General features: G+C 44.3%; 2 non-coding genes across 2 annotated transcripts; one reads left to right on the forward strand and one right to left on the reverse strand.

Annotated features, from left to right (window-relative positions):
• Nucleotides 1-4,158: 4,158 nt before the first annotated feature.
• trnas-gcu (transfer RNA serine (anticodon GCU)) lies at nucleotides 4,159-4,240 on the reverse strand. Its single transcript has one exon. It is a non-coding gene; the product is annotated as a tRNA-Ser (tRNA).
• Nucleotides 4,241-12,988: 8,748 nt separating this feature from the next.
• trnag-gcc (transfer RNA glycine (anticodon GCC)) lies at nucleotides 12,989-13,059 on the forward strand. Its single transcript has one exon. It is a non-coding gene; the product is annotated as a tRNA-Gly (tRNA).
• The last annotated feature ends 6,085 nt before the right edge of the window (nucleotides 13,060-19,144 follow it).

The raw sequence follows: 19,144 nt of genomic DNA on the forward strand, positions 1-19,144 counted from the left end.
GGATGTCTAGGACTCGGGAACATCGCCTAAACATTAGGGTCAGGACTTTCAGGAGTGAAGTTGGGAAACACCTCTGCAAGCAAAGGGAGGGAGAAGTTTGGAACTCTCTTCCACAAACGGCAGTTGATGCGAGCTCAATTGTTAATTTTATACCTGAGATTGATCGATTTTTGTTAACTGAAGTTATTAAGCGATACGGAGCGAAGGCGATTATCTGGAGTTTGGTCACATATCAGCCATGATCTGTTTGAATTGCGGAACAGGCTCGAGGGGTGAAATGGCATACTTATATTCCTCAGCTCCTCATTGGTGAGAATGATTCTGCATTGGCCGGAAATCGAACCAAAGTCTCCCGCAGAAGAATTGAGAATTCGACCCCTGCACAACCAATGTGCGCGTTCTTAATAGCGGCATGTGTCCATTTGGAATCCGATCTGAATGAACATGCCGTTTACAGCTGCGGTGGCCGAGTGTTTAAAGCGTTGGACTCAAAATTCAATTGAGGTTTTCCTGCGCAGGTTTGAATTCTGCTCGCAGAGCGAATGTTCAAAGATCACTTCAGTGCTGAAATAGATTAATTGGAGTTAATTGACCTCATTTACCTCTCTCCCAGAATGAGAGATTCGACAGCGTGGCCGGTGCTTTTAATTAGTGTCAGATCTTCTCTTGCAAGATTTCAAGAGCCGAGAGGGAATCTCTCCCAATCTGTAACTGAAAGTCTGCTAGTTTGCAAAACCTGACATTTATACTCTATTTTCTTTGCCTGCATCTCTCTATCTCTCCCTGTCTCTGTCTCTTGTCTCTCTGTGTTGTCCCCGATGGACTTCTCAGGCTTCCTTGAATGGCGAGAGCTGATCTAATCTGCAAGACCAGCAGAGAAGGGTAAAGAAATAAAAGACTGAGACAGTCTGAAAAGGGAAGGTGCAACCCAGCTGATAAATTCGTAGCTAATGTCTCCACATTCATGGGTCTTCGCTCTCATAGTGAATGAAAGCAGCAATTTGAGTAAAGTATACTTATGGTGGAGTGTAAACTATGACGATGCCGAGACAGACGACAATGTCGTTTCAGAGTAATTCATTCTGTAAAGTGTTACTTGATAATACAAGTCGTACATTCAAAACGAATTTGATATTGTTGATATGATATAGTTAGTGCAAAACCTGACATTGTTCGATATCGTATATCGTACAAGAAAGCGGAATTGAATGGGCAGAGCGTTCTGAAAGGATGGCGGATCGGCTGCATTGCAGCAAAATTTTACAGTGGCTGCACGGCTCTGTTGCCAGTTGGTCTTTGGGTCTGATTCTCGGTCAGGGAGTTTCACTGTTTCAAATCCCGGATGAGCCCCGTTGTGTCCCCATTTTTAGTCAAAAATCACCAATTGGCTTCTCATTTCCTTTCAGTGGTGCAGAAGGCAGGTTTGACTTATCTCCAGCAGAGCTTGTCTGAACACCAGAGGACAGAATGCAGAGGGTTTGTCCACGCAACACACGTTGACGAAATGAAGATAATCCTTCAAGAAGTTGGACAGATTGAAGCCGTCACATGAATTTATCCCAATTCAGGCGATCTCATGGGCACAGAATTCAAAAGGTAAAGGATGCTGCATTGTCCTGGAAACAAACTCATGGTTTCCCGCCGGCAGGCAAGGGTTCCACACAGAACCACCAATGCAGACTGCACGAGTAGCGTTGGATCCATGTCTAGAACATGCAGTCATGCAGAGTTCCCGTGTGTCCACCTCCAAGATTTCACGAATTGCCTTTAAGCTGTACCTTAAATTCTGCTCAATCACAGAATTTGGAGATTTATACTATTTTTCTTTTCATGTATCTCTCTCTCTGTCTGTGTTTCTTCTCTCTCTCTCTGATTCCCCCCTGATGGACTTATCCGGCTTCTTTGAACGGCCAGGTCTGGAAACCCGGGCGTTCCAGAAGGGTTTCTGTAACGCGCGGGTTTCCAGAATGTCGGATCTTCAGTCCAATTGTTGGATTTTGACGGGAGGGGCTTTGCGATTTTCGTCTCCGTTTTTGGAAAATATAAACCCAGATGGGTTTTCATCTCCTTGGGTCCCGTCAACATCGGGTAATGGGAATGAACCCAATCTATCATTCGGTCTTAATATCTGTATTCTCATTGCTTAAGAATAAAATTACGGGGTTACAGTTATTTTGAGGACACATTTTAGAAATTAACACATAACAGACTTATTCGAAAACTAGAAGCACGTGGGATTAAAGGACCGGTGGCAACGTGAGCACGTAATTAGCTAAAGGATCGGAGGCAGAGAGTCGTGGTGAACGGATGTTTTTCTGACTGGAGAGAAATATGCAGTGGGATCCCCCAGGGGTCGGTATTAGAACTATTGCTTTTCTTGTTATATATACATGACTTGGATGTAGGAATAGGGAGTACAGTTTCGAAGTTTGCGGATGATACAAAACTTGGCAACTGAGAACATAGTGAGGAAGAAAGTAGCAGACTTCAGGAGAACATGGACAGATGGTCAAATGGGCAGTCACGTGACAGATTTAACGTCGATCAGTGTGAAGTGATGCACTTTTGGAAGAAGAACAAGGAGAGGCAGTATAATCTCAATGGAACAATTTATGGGGGGTTGCAAGAGCAGAGGGACCTGGGGGAGCATATTCACAAAACAGGGCAAGTAGATAAGGTAGTTAAAAAAACGGATGGGATATTTGGCTTTGTAAATGGGGGCATTGAATTTAAATACATGGAAGTCACACGAAACCTTTACAAGTCACTGGTTAGGCCTCAGCTGGGATGCATTTTACACTTCAATGGCACCATACTATACAATGGATGAAAAGGGATTGAAGAGGATTCAGAGCAGGTTGGCCTGGGTGATACCAGGGATGAGGGACTTCAGTTATTTGGAGAGATTGGAGAAGCTGGGATTATTCTCCTTACAGCAGAGAAGGTTAACGGGAGACCTAATAGAGGTATTCAAAATAATGAGGGGTTCTGAAATAGCAAGTCGGGAGTAACTGTTTCCTCTGGCAAGTGGGTCGGGAACCAAAGGTCATAGATTTAAAATATTTGGCAAAATAACTAGAGAGGAATCTAAGAGATTTTTTTTCACACAGAGGGTTTGTTAAGATCAGGAACGCACTTCCTGAAAGGGTGGTGGAAGCAGATTCCACAGGATCATTCAAAAGGCAATTGGACATGTACTTGAAGAGGATTAATTTGCAGTGTTATGGGGAAAATCTGGGGTGTCGGTCTAATTTGGACAGGTCTTCGAAAAATAGCCGGCACAGGTACGATGGCCGAATGGACTCCTTCTATGCTGTAAGATTCTACGATTCTATGAATCCTTCTGAATCGTTGGAATTGATAATATTCAGTGTTGTGGAGACAAGAAAATTATAACCATGATATTCGGCTTCTCCATTCCCTTATGAATATCGCAGATTATAACGTCCAGGCGGGGTGGGACTGAATGGGGGATGGAGTGCGGAGATTGGAATGGAAGCCCAGCAGAATGAATTTGATCTCAACAGCAGGCGGTGAACCTTCTTCTCCAGAGAGGATCTTCATTTCAGTTCAGTTGGAAAAAGGTATCATGAAAATCGGGTGAAACAGATACGGAATGATCCGGGACTGACAGCACATCCCTTTTAAACATACACAGACACTGAATGATATGGGACTGACAGCACATCCCTTTTAAACAGACACAGACACGGAATGATCCGGGACTGACAGCACATCCCATTTAAACCGACACAAGCACGGAATGATCCGGGACAAACAGCACAACCCTTTTAAACGGACACAGACACGGAATGATCCGGGGCTTACAGCACATCCCTTTTAAACAGATAGAGACATGGAATGATCCGGGACTGACAGCACATCGCTTTCAAACAGACACAGACACGGAATGATCCGGACATAAATCATAATTATGGTACATAAGTTTCTCTTACGTTGACTATAAGATTTACTCGTTTTACAATGACACGACTGTACACTTTGATTCTTCGCGACCTTCCAATCTCAACAACTTCTTGGTTGGAACTGTTGCTGATTTCAGCAAACAATGCAAAAACCTCCGTTTGCCGTTTCGAGAAGGAAGGGACTCGACCTTCTGGATGGACTGAATGAAAGGAACAAAATTGAACACAACATCGACGAGAATGGGATTCGAACCCACGCGTGCAGCGCACAATGGATTAGCAATCCATCGCCTTAACCACTCGGCCACCTCGTCACATGCAGAAACTCACACAAGCTCCTTTATTCAAAATGAAAATACTGGCTATGTTGCCAAACTGAAATGAAAACAGTAAATGCTGGATATCCTCAGCAGGTCAGGCAGAATCCTTCGATATAGAAACAGAGTTAATATTTCATGTAGGTGACTATCACATGAGTAATCTATTACAACCCTGACTTGCGCCTTGCAGATGGTGGGACGGCTTTGGGGAGTCAGGTGGTGAGTAACTCGGCGCAGAATATCCAACCTCTGACCTGCTCTTGTCGCCACAGTATTGATATGGCTGGTTCAGTTAACTTTCTGGTTCATGGTGATCACCAGGATGTTGATGGTGGGTGATTCCTGGAACGATTCCATGAATGAGGGGCTTTAGTTTCATGGATAGACTGGAGAAGCTGGGGTTGTTCTCCTTGGAATAGAGACGGATGCGAGGATCATGAAGGATCTGGACAGAGCAGATAGAGAGAAACTGTTCCCATTGGCCGAAGGGTCAATGACCAGAGGACATAGATTTAAGGTGTTTGGCAAAAGAGCCAAAGGTGACATGAGGAAAAACTTTTTTACACAGCGAGTGTTTATGATCTGCAATGCACTGCCCGAGGGGTGGTGGAGGCAGATTCAATCATGGCCTTCAACAGGGAACTGGATAAGTACTTGAAACGAAAAAAAAATACAGGGCGACAGGGAAAGGGCGGGGTGGGGCGGTGGGGTCCAGCTGGATTGCTCTTGCAGAGAGCCGGCACGGACTCGATGTGCCGAATGGCCTCTTTCCATGCAGTAACCTTTCTCTGATTCGAATCTATGTGTCAGGGGCGATGCAAAGCGACCGGAGCATGACGTAAATGGACCTTCACATGTCCATTCCCTGATAATAAATCCTACTGTGATGCAAAGAAGAAATACATAATTATGGTACATGTCTTTCATCTTATGCTCACCATAAGAGATACTTCGTTTACCAGGGGGCCATTGCGCACTTTGATTGATACTTCACCTGGATCACCCCTTACACTCCCAACACCTCCGTGCAAGAAACATTTTGGGTGGCAATTCAGACTTTGCTGATTTGTGCAAACAGATGTAAGCCAGCAATGCGGAAACGCATTTCTTTGGAAAGAAGATTTTTAGGTGAGGCGGCCAAAATAAACAGTTCCACCAAATGTGGCAGAGGGGGAATTCAAACCCACATGATCGAAAGATTGACACCAGCATCTTAGACAGTTCAGCTACTCTTCTACATACCAGTCTATCCATTTCTGATGAAAAAGTTCGGAGGGCTGAAACCTTCCCTCTGGTTCTTTCTGCACAGGCGCTGCCTGACCTGCTGAGTGTTTCAAGCATTTTCTGTTTTCATTTTTGTGATTTCACAATGGCTGTTTTCCTGAAAACACCCAGTTTGACCCAAGGACAAAGCTCGCACTTCACTTTCCCCACGCGCTTTAAAGTGTGTCGTTTCTGAACAAAATCCCCTCCGCGCCGGACATTCAAAGGACCTTTCGCTCACGGCCAAACTCCTGTAATCGACACTTTTTCACCATTCCCGCTCTTCTCATTTCTCCTCATTCCTTTTCAATCGGCCATTTCCACAGACCTATTAAGATCAAGCGGAACATTTCCGACTTGACTGCACCGCCCAGATTGCCAAAACTGCATCTTTCAGCCGTCATTCGCAGCTATGTCCTGCCGTCCGTCTCTCCCGCACATCAACTGCTTGGGGAAAAGCGCCAACGACCATGAAAACAAAACCCAGTTCTTCAGTTAACATCCCCCGTGTCACAAGATACCCCATGGAAATTTCACGGGAAAGTATGCCGCTGTCCTTCCGAATGCCAGCCCTGCTTTCTTAGTGCTTGTCTCTGGAAGAGTCACGGAGATCGAAATGTATAGATTGGTTTCAAGGCACAAATGAACATTGGTGCGAACGGGACATGTGCCCCCGAGAAACATCGGTCGATGTCGAGCAAAAATAAAGGCGTAAGAATGTGAAAGTAAATGTTAGAGTGGGCAAGGCCGCAGTAAAGTCTCAATGAAATAGACCATGATTGTGGAAGGAAGGAAAAGCTGGAAGAAGCGGCGGGTCTGAATTTTTGATCATCCAACAGAGACACATGAGAGAACAAAAACAGGATACGGACACAGGTGCTGGAGGCAGAAAGAAAAAGAACGAAAGAAGAGGAATGAAAAGAAAGTGACTTACTTGAGAGCGAAGAGACATTATTGTGTAGACATTGGCTGCAGCAGCTGGGTTGCACCTTTACTTTTCCTACCGTCTCAGTCATTCTTTACCCTTCTCTGCTGGTTTTGCAGGTTCGATCAGCCAACGCCGTTCAAGGAAGCCTGAGACAACACAAGAGACAGAGACAGGGAGAGATAGAGAAATGCATGCAAAAAAAATAAAGAGAATAAATAGAATCATACAATCATAAAATGGTTACAGCACAGAAGGAGGCTATTCGGTCCATCGAACCCGTGCCGGCTCATTGTAAGAGCGATCCGGTTGGTCCCACTTCCGCGCCGCTTCCCGGTAGCCCTGCATTTATTTCCCTCCAAGTATTTATCCAATTCCTTTTTTGAAATTCACGATTGAATTTGCTTCCACCATCCTTTCAGGCAGCGCATTCCAGATTATAACTACTCGCTGGTTAAAGAAATGTTTCCTCATGTCGCCTTTGGTTCTTTTGGCAGTCACCTCAAATCTGTGTCCTCTGGTTCTCGACCCTTCTGTCAATGGGAACAGTTTCTCTTTATTTACTTTATCTAAACCCTTCATGATTTTGAACACTTCGATCACATCTCCTCTTAACCTTCTCTGCTCGAAGGAGAACAGCCCCAGCACGGGGTAAATGCCGTCAATTAGCTTCAATTCATTTATTTGTGCATTCAACAGCTCTTTAAACGTTACTGTGAAATAATGGTAGCGCGGCCACGCGGTCTAAGGTGTTAAATTTAATTTCTGTAGAGGCGTGGGTTTGAATCCCACTGCTCTTAGAATTTCTGCCAATGTTTATTTTGACCTGTTCACAGAAAACCCGAATGTAGTGCGATGGAGCAGAGGATGTGAAAGAAGCTGAAAGTGAAAGTGCAGATATTATTTTCATCACGGGGACAGGACACGTTCCCACAGGTGAGGGCCTCTCTCTTTAATATTCCTTCCAGCAGAGAGGGACGGGTGATCAAAGTGACCGGGCTCTTGCGGCGCGATCAGTCAGTGCGCGGTCCTCATATGACAGTCCAGGGTCGGGAAATGGCGAGGTTGTTAGTTGAGTCTCATCGAGATCAACCAATCCTTTTCTTTGTGAACATTTCGAACGGAGTAGAATGTGCAATTGGTGTGTTACAAAATGCATCTAGTTATTTGTTCAGCCATGTGGTTCCTCCGGCCTACGCTGTTGTAAAAACAGATGAGATGTTTAGTTTTATTAGTTTACAGGAAGGAGGCTGCGGAATTGGAGCCACAAACCGTGATTTTGATCCATCTACAAATTATGGGATTTAACTGGAGCTTTAAACCAGCGGGTGAGACCGCTCAGTCACGATACTTTAATTCTTGCGATTTTCAGGAGCTGCAAGAGGGTTGTTTCCCTTCTTTGATGAACATTCGTGATCCTGTTGTGGTTTTGCTGCAAAGTTCTAATTCCCACCACCAAAATTGAGCCCTCAACTTCAACGGTAGTGAAATTGGAATCCACAACTTTGGAACTGCTAATTGGAAGTCCAACGTGCGACCCATTCGCCACAAATCGGCTATCGATTATGTGATTTCACATTACCCATTTGCTGCTTATGATTTTTTGCTGCGGTGGAGCAAGTGGTTCGAAAGCTCAGTTGGGATTCACAGCAGCTCCTGAGAAATCGACACAGCGACGGATTCTCCAATGCCTCGTGATCTGTCTGTCTGTCTGTCTGTCTCTATTCGTCTTGCTCGCTCTCGCTTTCTCTCTTGAACTCTCACTCTCCCCGTTTATTTCAAGAAGGCTGGAATACAAAGGGGCGGAAGTTATGTTACAGCTGCACAGAGCTCTGGTGAGACCCCATCTGGAGGACATCATTCAGTTCTGGGCACCCCACCTCAGGAAGGGTGTGTTAACCTGGAGGCTCGAGGGGCTGAATGGCCTATTCCTGTTCCTATGCTCCAATAAATGAAACAATAATTCAAGTATAGAGACCCTAATGTATAAGGGTACCCGTTCACCACGACTTTCTGCCTCCGATCGCTGAGCCAATTAGGTGCCCATGTTACCACTGGTCCTTTAATTCCACGTGCTTCTAGTTTTCGCATAAGTCTGTTCCGTGTTAATTTCTAAAATGCGTCCTGAAAATAGCTGTCACCCCGTAATTTTATTCTTAAGCAATAAAAATACGGATGTTCCGACCGAGTGATAGATTGGGTTCATTCCCATTACCCGGAGGTGACGGGACTGAGGAGGTGAAATCCCATCTGGGTTTATATTTTCCGAAAACGGAGGCGGAAAATAGCAAAGCTCATCCCGCCGAAATCCAACAATTGGACTGAAGATCCGACAGTCTTTTCCATCCCCGGTTTCCAGACCTGGCCGTTCAAGGAAGCCTGATCAGTCCATCAGGGTTAAACGCCGAGAGAGAAGAAACGCAGACAGCGATAGAGAGATGCATGCAAAGAAATAAAATAGTATAAATCTCCAAATTCCGTGATTGAGCAGAATTGATGGTACAGCTTTTTTGAAATTCTGTCTCAAGTCTTGAAATCTCATAGGTGAACATTGGGCTGGATTATCCCTTAACCTCTGAGAGAAGTAAACACTGACTGGTAATTACAGCTCTTATTTATTTGACTGTTTCACAATCGTCGTGTAAGTTGGTTTCGAGCCCCCAGTGAATTTCACGACCATGCTTGATCCATAACTTAACACAAAGGGCACCGCGCAACTGTAGAGTCGATTGCGTAGGGTAATCACAGGAACTCTGCCAGATTGCATGTTCTAGACATGTATCCAAAGCTACATGTGCTGCCTGCAGCCGTGTGTCCATTGGTGGTTCAGTGGTGGAACCCTCGCCTGCCGGCGGGAAACCAGAGGTTTGTTTCCAGGCCAATGCAGCATCCTTTACCTTTTTTGTTCTGTACCCATGAGATTGTCTGAATTGGGATAAATTCATGTGCCGGCTTCAATCTACAACTTCTTGAAAGATTATCTTCATTTCGTCTACTTGTGTTGCGTGCACAAACCCTCTGCATTCTGTCCTCTGGTGCTCAAACATGCTCTGCTGGAGATAAGTCAAAACTGCCTTCTACACTGCTGAAAAGATGTCAGAAGCCAATTGGTGATTTTTGACTAAAAATGGGGACATAACAGGGCTCATTCGGAATTTTGAACGATTCGAACTTCCTGAGCGACATTCAGACCCAAAGACCAACAAGCAACAGAGCCGTGCAGCCGCTGTAAAATTTCGCTGCCATGCAGCCGTTCCGCCATCCTTTCAGAAGGCTCTGTCCATACAATCCCGCTTTCTTCTACGATGCACGATGTAGAGCAATATCAGGTTCCACACTGATCATTTCATATCAACAATATTTCTCGCTTATTATCAAATTTGCTTTGAATGCAAGACTTGCATTATCAAATAACACTTTGCAAAATGAATTGCTCTGAAACAACATAATCGTCTGTCTCAACATCGTCATAGTTTACATTCTACCATAATTATAATTTACTCAAATTGCTGCTTTCAATCACTATGAGAGTAACATAAATGTACATATGCAGTGCGTGTACGTGCGAGTATTGGTGGCTCTGGGAGAGAATTCTGGCCTCTGACACGGATTCGATTCGCGGACAATGCAAAACGTTTCGTGTTTTGCACCAATTAGGAAGACCAGTTTAGCCACTCGAGCCGGTTCTGCAATTCAGTGAGATCATGGCTGATCTGTGACCTAATTCCATATAACCGCCTTCGCTCCGTATCCCTTAATACCACTGGTTAACGAAAAAATCTATCAGTCTCAGGTTTCAAATTAACAATTAAGCTAACACTGTCGCTTGCAGAAGAGAGTTCCAAACTTCGACCCACGTTTGCTTGTCGAAGTGTTAACTAATTTCACTCCTGAAATTCCTGACTCTAATTTTTAGGCCAGGTTCCCGAGTCCTGGACATCCGAACGAGCGGGAAGAGTTTCTCTCCATCAACACCAACAGTTCCCCGTAATATCTTGAAAACTTCAATCAAATCAGCCCTTATTCTACTGAATTCCAGGGAATACAACCCTAGTTTGTGTAATCTCCCCTCTAATTTAACCCTTGGATTCCAGGTATCAATCTAGCAAAATTTCACTGCACTCCCTCCACGGCCAAAATATCCTTCCTAAGGTGTGGTGCCCAGAATTGAACACAGTACTCCAGGTGTGGTCTAACCAGAGCTTTGTATAGCTGTAGCATAATGTCTATCACCTTGTATTCTGGTCCTTTAGATATAAAAGCTAGTTTTCCATTAGCCTTTTTGATTATTTTCTGTACCTGTCCATGACATTTTAATGATCTATGTATATGGACCGCTAAGTCCCTTTGGAACTCCACGGTTTCGAGCATTTCACCAGTTAGAAAGTATTCTGATCAATGCTCTATAGGTCCAAGTTGGATGACCTCACACTTACCTAATTTGAAATCCATTTGCCACAGTTTTGCCCATTCATCTATTATATTAAATACTCTCTGTAATGTTCTGCTTCCATCTACTTTGCTTACAGTGCTGCCCATCTTGGCGTCATCTGCACATGTCGCTCTCTATCCCGTCATCTTATATCAATGAGACCGACTGCACTGGGGTAAATTCACATTCAGCTTCAATCTCCTCATCATATTGAGACATTTATTTTTTCACCTGTGTTGTGCCTTGGAAATTTCCGCACTCTGTCCTCTGGAGCTCAAACATTCTCTGGATATAATTCAATTCCACCAACAGCAACATTGAAAAGATATCGGAAGCTAATTGGTGACTTTTCACTAAAAGCACAGAAAGAGGAGGGGTCAGGCGGGATTTGAAGCTGAGATCGCGCGCGTATCACATAACACAACTCTCGAAGCGAAAATCACACCCCAAGACCAACAAACCGCTGATGCTGAAGCCGTGGAGTCAGTTGAAAGGTGCGCTGCCTCCCACAGCCGATCGGCCATCCTTTCAGACCTCTTCTGTCCATCCAATCTCGTTTTCTGTTCCGGTGCACAGCAATATCAAGTTGTACATTAAGTACTTCCAGTCACCAATAATAGTCTCCCTGTAACAAATTGGTTTCGACTGTACAACTTGAATTATGAAGTCAGACTTTTCAGAATTAGTTGCTCTGAAACTACATTGCTTGGGAGGAGACTGAGAGGTGTAGATAAACATCAAAACCTTGGAGTGCATGTCCACAGATCCCAGAAGGTAGCAGAACAGCTGGATAAGGCGGTTAAGAAGCCATAAAGAATATTCTCCTTTCTTAGCCGAGGCATAGAACATAAGAGCAGGGGAGGTTCTGGTAGAAATTTATAACACAATAGTTAGGCCACAGCAAGAATACTGCATACAGTTGTGGTCACCACATTCCAGGAAAGATGTGATTGCACGAGAGATGGTACAGAGGAGATTTAAGACAATGTTGCCAAAACTGGAGAATTTTAGCTATGAGATTAGATTGGATAAGCTGGGGTTGTTTGCTTTGGAACTGAGGAGGCTGTTGGGAGATTTAATTGAGGTGTATAACATTATGACGGGCCTCGATCGAGTGTATAGTAAGGACCTATTTCCCTTCGTAGGGAGGTCAATAATCAGGATACATCAATCTTAGGTAATCGGTAGAATGATGAGAGGGAGTGATTTTTTTTCCCATCCAGAGGGTGGTGGGTGTGGGGGTCGGAAAATCACTGCCAGAAAGGTTGGGAGAGGCGGAAACCCTCATCGCATTGAAAAATAAAAACTTCAATATGCACGTGAAGATCCATAACCGACAAGATGAGGGACCAAACGCTGGAAAGTGAGATGAGGCTCGGTACCGATTTTTCGGCCGGCACAGGCACGATGTGCAGAATGGCTTCCTTCTTTGGCATAACTTTCTCGGATTCTATGATATAATTGCTGTCTGTCTCGGCATCGCGATAATATGCACTCGACCAGAAGTATACTTTAATCAAATTGATGCTTTGTTTCACTGTGAGAGTGAAGAGACATAAGTGTGTAGACATTAGCTGCAGCAGCTGGGTTGCACCTTTACTTTTCCAACCGTCTCAGTGCCTTTTTTTTACCTTTCTCTGCTGGTGTTGCAGGTGAGATCAGCCTTCGCCGTTCAAGGAAGCCTGAGAAGCCCGTCGGGCACAACAGAGAGAGAAGAGACAGAGACAGGGAAAGATAGAGAGATGCATGCAAAGAAAATAAAGAGTATAAATGTCAGGTTTTGCAAACGACCAGAATTTAAGTTACAGATTGGGAGAGATTCCTTCTCGGGTCTTGAAATCTTGCAAGAGAAGATTGGACCTCAATTAAAAGCACCAGCCACGTTGAAGTATCTCTGATGCTGGAAGAGCGGTAAATGCAGTCAATTAACTCCAATTAATCTATTTGAGCATTGAAGAGATCTTTAAACAGTTGGGGGTTGCGAGCAGAATTCAAACCTCGGCAGGAAAACCCCAATGGAGTTTTGAGACCAACGCTTGAACCACTGGGCCATCGCAGCTGTCAACGGCATGTTCGTTTAGACAGAATTCCATATAGGAACATGTAATTTCTGCAAAAGCAAGCATTGGTGGTTCAGGGGTAGAATTCTCGCCTGCCACGCGGGAGACCCGGGTTCGATTCCCGGCCAATGCAAGATCATTTTGCATTTTGCACCAATGAGGAACCTCGGAACAGGGTTGTGGTCTTTGGTCCGTCGAGTCTGTTCCGCAACTCAATACGATCATGGCTGAGTTATGACCGACATCCCTGTACCCGCCTTTGTCCCATATCTCTAAATATCTTTGGTTGACAAAAATCGATAAATCACGGGTTTGAAATTAACAATTGAGCTCGCATCAACTGCCGTTTGTGGAAGAGAGTTCCAAACTTCTCCAACACTTTGCTTGTAGAAGTGTTTCCTAACTTCAACTCCTGAAATTCCTGACTCTAATGTTTAGCCGATGTCCCCAAGTCCTAGACACCCCAACGAGCGGAAATAGTTTCTATCCATCTACCCCATCAGTTCCTCTGAATATCTTGAACATTTCGATCACGTCAACCCTTCATCTACAAAATTGAAGGGAATACAACTATAGTTTGTGCAATCTCTCCTCATAATTTATTGCCTAGAGTCCAGTTATCTTTCTAGTAAATCACACTGCACTCCCTCCAAGGCCAATATATCCTTCCTAAGGTGCGGTGCCCAAAACTGAACACAGTACTCCAGGTGTGGTCCAACCAGAGCTTTGTGTAGCTGTAGCATAATGTCTATTCTCATCCTCTAAACATATAGGCCACCATTCCATTAGCCTTTTGGATTATATTCTGTTCGTGTCCATGACATGTTGTTGATCTATGTACATGGACACCTAAGTTCCTTTGGAACTGCACAGTTTCGAATTTTTCACCTTTTATAAAGTATTCTGATCTATCCTTTTGAGGTCCAAAGTGGATGACCTCACACTTGCTTATATTGAAATCCATTTGCCACAGTTTTGCCCATTCATTCATTATATTAATGTCTCTCTGGAATTTACCAGAATGATACCCGGACTTCAAGGGTTAAGTTACGAAGAGAGATTACACAAATTGGGGTTGCATTCTCCAGAATTTCGAAGGTTAAGGGGTGATCTGATCGAAGTTTATAAGATATTAAGGGGAACAGATAGAGTGGATAGAGAGAAACTATTTCCGCTGGTTGGGGATTTTGGAAGTAGGGGGCAATGTCTAAAAATTGGAGCCAGACCTTTCAGGAGCGAGATTAGAAAACATTTCTACACACAAAAGGTTGTAGAAGTTTGGAACTCTCTTCCGCAAATGGCAATTGATACTAGCTCAATTTATAAATTTAAATCTGAGATAGATAGCTTTTTGGCAACCAAAGGTATTAAGGGATATGGGCCAAAGGCAGGTATATGGAGTTAGATCACAGATCAGCCATGATCTTATCAAATGGCGGAGCAGGCACGAGGGGCTGAATGGTCTACTCCTTTTCCTGTGTTCCTCTTCCTATATAATCTGCACTGCTTATAACGCTGCCCATTTTGGTGTCATCGGCAAACTTCCATATGTCGTTCCCTGTCCCGTCATCCAATATCAATGAGACCACCTGAATAGGGGGAGATTCACATTCAGCATCAATCTCTGCATCATCTTGAGACATTTTATTTACTTCACATGTGTTGCACTTTGGAAACTTCAGCACTCTGTCCTCTGGAGCTCAAACATGCACTTTAATCCTACCAACAGGAACACTGAAAAGATGTCAGAAGCCAATTGGTGAATTTTACACTCAACGTAGCTGAACAGCAAGAGCTTATTGGGGATTTTACCCCGGGACTCTCAGATATTAATCAAGCAAAGCCCCCGAAACAAGAATCATACATCTAGACCAACCAGACGCTGTTACCTACGTCATGCAGCCAGTTTAAAGCTTCGCTGTCTCCCATAGCCGATCGGCTACCCTTTCAGACCTCTTCTGTCCATCCAATCTCGTTTTCTATTCCGGTACACAGCAATATCAAGTTGTACACTAACTATTTCCAGTCACCAATATTAGTTTCCCTTTACTAAATTGGTTTCGTCTCTACGACTTATATGATCAAGCAAGACGTTTCAGAATTAGTTGCTCGGAAACTACATTGCTTTGGAGGACACTGAGAGGTGTCGTTAAAAAGAGAGACCTTGGAGTGCATGTCCACAGATCCCTGAAGGGAAGAGGAGAGGTGGTTAAGGTGGTGAAAAAGATATAAAGGATACTTTGCTTTATTAGCCGAGGCATAGAATGTAAGAGCAGGGAGGATATTCTGGAACTGAATAAAGCACTAGTTCGGCTACAGCTGGAGTATTGCGTACAGTTTTAGTCACCACATTACAGGAAAGATGGGACGACACTCGAAATGGTACAGAGATTTACGACGATGTTGCGAAGAGTGGAGAATTTTGGCTATGAGGATAGATTGGATAGGCTGAGGTTGTTTTCTCTGGAACCGACGAGGCTGAGGCGAGATTTAATTGAGGTGTATAAAATTATCACGGGCCTCGATAGAGTGGATAGGAAGGACCTGATTCACGTAGCAGAGAGTTCAATAAAAAGGGTCATAGATTTAAGGTAATTGGTAGAAGGATTAGAGTGGAGCAGAGGGGAATTTTGCTCCACCCAGCGGGTGGTGAGGGTCTGGAACTCACTGCCTGAGAGGGTGGGAGAAGCAGAAACCCTCATCGGGTTTAAAAAGCACATCAATATGCACTTGAAGAGCCGTAATCGACAAGACTACGGACTAAACGCTGGTAAGTTGGGTGATGCTGGATATCTCTTTTCTGACCGGTACAAACATGATGGGCCGAATGGCCTCCGCTAACGTAAATTTTAATGAATCTATGATTCTATGATATAATTGCCGTCTGTCTCAAAATGGTGATAATATACACTCTCCCATAAGTATACTTCAATCAAATTGGTGCTTTGTTTCACTGTGAGAGCGAAGAGATCTTAATGTTTAGACATTGGCTGCAGCAGCGGGGTTGCACCTTTACTTTTCCGACCGTCTCAACCTTTCTTTAACCTTCTCTGCTGGTGTTGCAGGATCGATCAGCCAACGCCGTTCAAGGAAGCCTGAGAAGTCCATCAGAGGACAACACAAGAGACAAAGACAGGGAGAGATGGAGAAATGCATGCAAAGAAAATAAAGAGTACAAAAAGAATCATAGAATCATAAAATGGTTACAGCAGAGAAGGAGGCCATTCGTCCCATCGAGCTCGTACCGGCTCGTTGTTAAAGCAATCAAGATAGTCCCATCCCCCCGCCCCTTCCCGTTAGCCCTGAATTTATTTCCCTTCAAGTATTTATCCAATTCCTTTTTGAAAGCCACCTTTCAATCAGCGCATTCCAGATTATAAATACTCGCTGGGTAAAGAAGTGTTTCCTTATGTCGCCTTTGGTTCTTTTGCCAATCACCTTAAATCTGTGTCCTCTGGTTCTCGACGCTTCCGCCAATGGGAACAGTTTCTCTTTATTTATTTATTCCAACCCTTCATGATTTTGAACACTTCGATCAAATCACCTCTTAACGTTCTCTGATCTAAGAACAACCCGAGCACGGGGTAAATGCGGTCAGTTAGCTTCAATTCATTTATTTGAGCATTAAACAGCTCTTTAAACATTACTGTGACATTATGGTAGCGCGGCCTCGCGGTCTAAAGTGTTAAATTTAATTTCTATAGAGGCGTGGGTTTGAATCCCACTGCTGTTAGAATTTCTGCCAAAATTTATTTTGATCTGTTCACAGAAAACCCGATTGTAGTGCGATGGAGCAGAGGATGTGAAAGAAGCTGAAAGTGAAAGTGCAGATATTATTTTCATCACGGGGACAGGACACGTTTCTCACCTTAAGATTCTTTCCAGCAGAGTAGGAGAGGTGATCAAAGTGACCGGGCTCTAGCAGCGCAATCAGTCAGTGCGCGGTCCTTATATGACCGGACAAGGTCGGGAAATGGCGAGGTTGTTAGTCGAGTCTCACCTAGATCACCGAATCCATTTCCTTGTGAACATTTCGAACGGAGCTGAACGTATAATTGAGTGTTCCAAAATGCATCAATTATTTGTATCGCCACGTGGTTCCTCTTGTTGCAATATCAGATGAGATATTTAGTGTTATTAGTTTACAGGAGGGAGGCTGCGGTATTGGAGCCGCAAACTATGATTTTGATCCATCTACAAGTTATGGAATTTAGCCTGAGCTTTAACGCTGCGCGTTCGACCGCTCAGTCACGATACTTTCCATCTTGCGATCTTCAGGAGCTACTTTCACAGGAATAGAATTACTGCAAGCAAGAAGTCTATCCCTCAAGCACCAATGCTCGCACGGCAGCAGGATGCATGTGTCCAGTTGGAAACCTGACTGAAGGAACATGCAGTCTGACAGAGCCGGAAGTCCAGCAGATTGACTTTTGTGGTGAGCAGATGATGTGCCTCCATCTTGAGAGTGTTTCGCCAATCCAGCTCAGAGTGGATTAAGCATTATAAATTCGGGTGGGACTGGAGCCACTTGTATAAGAGGAAGTGGAGGGGGTTATTTCCCTTCCTTGACGAGCATTAATGATCCTGTTGCGGTTTTGCTGCAAAATTTCACTTCCCAGCGCCGAAATCACCGAACCCTGAACTAAAATTCAACGATGGTGAGATTCGGACACACAACCTTTGCAGTGATTTGAAGAAGTCCCACGTGCTACCCATGGCACCACAAATCGGCTGTCGATTAGGTTATTTCACGTTACCCATATGCTGTTTTGGAACTTTTGCTGCGGTGCAGTAAGTGGTTCAAAAGCTCAGTGGGGATTCATAGCGCTCCTGAGAAATCGACACAGGGACGGTTTGTGCAATGCATAGTCCTCTCTCTCGCTCCCATTTGCTCACTCTCGCTTTCTCTCTTGAGCTCTCACTCTCCCCGTTTATCTCAAGAGGGCTGGAAAACAAGGGGTGGATGTTATGTTACAGCTGCACAGAGCTCTGGCAAGACCCCAACTGGAGGATTGCATTCAGTTCCGGGCACCCACATCAGGAAGGATGTATTAACCTGGACGCTCGAGGGGCTGGATGGTCTACTCATGTTCCTAAGTTCCAATGAATGGAACAATAATTCAAGTATCGAGACCCTAATATATCAGGATGAGTGAGTGAAGAATGTTTTCTGTTTGAAGTACTGATTTCATTAATTGAATACTCCCAGTGTCCTACCTCATTGCAGCCCAGTCCGGACAAACTGCTCGCACAAAGTGGCATTTTCTGTGAGAACACGAAAGACTTGTTCAGGCCATGACAGTACCGAGTGCGGGCAGGCCTGCGCGTGAAATGGAAAATGAGGTGAAATACTCCAACAAGCAGCGGATGTCTCTGTTCCCATTTCCAAAATGCACGCACGCACGGGCCCATGATCCCCACTCACACTCTCCTTCCAATCTCACACACCTCGCTTTGGTTTGAAATCGTGTATGTTTTCACAATGGGATTTAATTTGAAGAAAGCAGTGCTGTTACAACCCGGGGATATTGAAGAGATGCAGTACAAGAAGATACATAAAAGGCAAATGATAACAATGACTGTTCTCACACTGTGAGCTACAGTTAAAGGCTGACAACATTTAAAATCTCATGCAGCAGGTCCGGGTCCAAATCTTTCACGTGGCATCTCCTTCTGTTTCTGTCACTCCTTTTCCTCCACGTAGAGTGGATTTGGAATTCCTGTGCGGCTACATTGCGCATTTTCCAGATCTGCTTTGAGCGCAATTCACTCCAGTTCATCAATTGCACACATTAGTTTGATCAAGGGGAGAGGACACCTTTTCACAGACAAGGGCTGTTCATCCTATTGTTTTTCTAGCAGAGGAGGGCAGATGATCAAAGTAACGGGATTGGGTGGACTGTCCGTACAGGTGCCTGGTGGGCTCGTGGTTATGATTCGGCGCTTACACTGATATAATTAATTACATGAAACCAAATAAACTCTACGAAAAGAGGAATATTTCTTTAAACACCATAAACCAACCGATAACTTTCTGTTGCAGACTGAAAGAGACGCTAACGAGGTTACCGAGTCACAGTCACAAGTTTAATAATGATTTGTTTTGTATGTGAAACGCTTTTCAGACTGCATTTTAGGAGACTGGTTGCACAGCTTGCTAAAGTAAAACATGCCATCATGTCGTGATCGCGGGTTTGATTGTTGTATGGTCTGATAAG

This window comes from Heptranchias perlo, chromosome 20 (assembly GCF_035084215.1).
Source record: "Heptranchias perlo isolate sHepPer1 chromosome 20, sHepPer1.hap1, whole genome shotgun sequence".
In the NCBI taxonomy this organism is placed as follows: Eukaryota; Metazoa; Chordata; class Chondrichthyes; order Hexanchiformes; family Hexanchidae; genus Heptranchias; species Heptranchias perlo.